We start from the raw sequence: 2468 nt of genomic DNA, 5'->3' as shown, positions 1-2468 counted from the left end.
CCCCATAGATATGTCTGTTAAAATGCATGCATTGAATAAGAACATTTAGGAGCTTTTTATTGGGTATAGTGTACTATAACAAAGCATAGTCATATACACATAGGCCTGGATTCACAAAGCACTTACGCCGACGTATCTCGATATACGCCGCGTAAGTGTAAATATGTGTAAATATGTGCCGTCGTATCTGTGCGCCGTGCCCACAAAACTAGATACGCCTGAAAATAGGCTTCCTACGACCGACGTAACTTTCCTACGCCGGCGTATCGTAGGCGCACATTTGCCGCTCCCATTGATTTTGTATTCAAATATGCAAATTAGGGAGATACAGCGATTCACAAATGTACGTGTGCCCGGCGCAGGCTACGGGCGGTGCGCGTAAGTTCAACGTCCGGCCTAAAGTTATTCCACATAAAGCAGGTGTAACTCAGCACCAGACGTGCACAGGTCAGCTGGACAGCAGCTGCAGCAGCACCGTTACGGACGAGCTGAGCAACCACACTTGCAGGACAACACCTGTATGCCAACATGCCAGGCAGGGCCGCCATCAGGAATTATGGGGCCCCTTACACAGCTTCAGGCATAGGCCTGGGGGGGGAAAAATATATATAATAAAGAAAAATATATATAAAAATATATATATATATATATATATATGATTTTTTTTTTTTTAATTAAAAAAGGTGACTTGCCATCTGGGGTCCTGTGCTCACACACACCACATCCATTTCACATTGGTTTAGCCCAAGTCCACCATGCAGGACTTGGGAGCAGCAACGCCACACCAAGGCCCCAATGGTGTTGCTGTCCTCTCATACCACATTCACACGATCGTGGGGATAACCTCTCCCCGACGACCCAAGGTGACACACCTTGCTGGCAGGCATGTCACCCACATTCACACACCAGTCACACTGTAGCCTGCACTACTGACCGTGTGCAGTCACTACAAAAATAAAAATGCTCATAACCTGAGCAAACAAAAACAAAAAGCTCATAACCTGAGCAAAGAAAATAAAAAAAAGGCACTCATTTGCCCTGTCATGGGCCAGGCATGGTGCCACGGCTCCGGCTCCTCAGTTGTCTGGGGGAGCCTCGGGTGGGGGGGTGGGGCATCAGGAGGAGGATCATCGCCTGGTATGTCCCTCCTGGCAGATGCTGGCTGCCTGCCCTCCAATGCAAGGGCAATGCGGGTGAGGACCTCTGTCACGATGCCTGATGTTGTGGCCTGCAGCTCCCCAACGCAGGGGACCAGAGCAGCGCAGTTGGCACTGACATCCTGCAGGCTTTCAGATATCGAGCTGGTCTGCTCGATATCCATTTCACATTGGTTTAGCCCAAGTCCACCATGCAGGACTTGGGAGCAGCAACGCCACACCAAGGCCCCAATGGTGTTGCTGTCCTCTCATACCACATTCACACGATCGTGGGGATAACCTCTCCCCGACGACCCAAGGTGACACACCTTGCTGGCAGGCATGTCACCCACATTCACACATCAGTCACACTGTAGCCTGCACTACTGACCGTGTGCAGTCACTACAAAAATAAAAATGCTCATAACCTGAGCAAACAAAAACAAAAAGCTCATAACCTGAGCAAAGAAAAGAAAAAAAAGGCACTCATTGCCCTGTCATGGGCCAGGCATGGTGCCACGGCTTCGGCTCCTCAGTTGTCTGGGGGAGCCTCAGGTGGGGGGGTGGGGCATCAGGAGGAGGATCATCGCCTGGTATGTCCCTCCTGGCAGATGCTGGCTGCCTGCCCTCCAATGCAAGGGCAATGCAGGTGAGGACCTCTGTCACGATGCCTGATGTTGTGGCCTGCAGCTCCCCAACGCAGGGGACCAGAGCAGCGCAGTTGGCACTGACATCCTGCAGGCTTTCAGATATCGAGCTGGTCTGCTCGATATCCATTTCACATTGGTTTAGCCCAAGTCCACCATGCAGGACTTGGGAGCAGCAACGCCACACCAAGGCCCCAATGGTGTTGCTGTCCTCTCATACCACATTCACACGATCGTGGGGATAACCTCTCCCCAACGACCCAAGGTGACACACCTTGCTGGCAGGCATGTCACCCACATTCACACACCAGTTGGGGGGGGTGGGGCATCAGGAGGAGGATCATCGCCTGGTATGTCCCTCCTGGCAGATGCTAGCTGCCTGCCCTCCAATGCAAGGGCAATGCGGGTGAGGACTGCGTTGGTCTGAGGCTGCATCCGCAGCTGGCGGGTTGTGGTGTGTCGCTGGTGGCGCCTGGTCTGCCGTCCCTCCGCCTTGATGGCAGCCGTGTTTGGCCTGTACCGCAACTCCCAGGCTCCTTACCTCTGTCACGATGCCTGATGTTGTGGCCTGCAGCTCCCCAACGCAGGGGACCAGAGCAGCGCAGTTGGCACTGATATCCTGCAGGCTTTCAGATATCGAGCTGGTCTGATCGATATCCATTTCACATTGGTTTAGCCCAAGTCC

This window comes from Rana temporaria, chromosome 1, assembly GCF_905171775.1.
Source record: "Rana temporaria chromosome 1, aRanTem1.1, whole genome shotgun sequence".
In the NCBI taxonomy this organism is placed as follows: Eukaryota; Metazoa; Chordata; class Amphibia; order Anura; family Ranidae; genus Rana; species Rana temporaria.
This window is presented reverse-complemented; position numbering follows the sequence as displayed.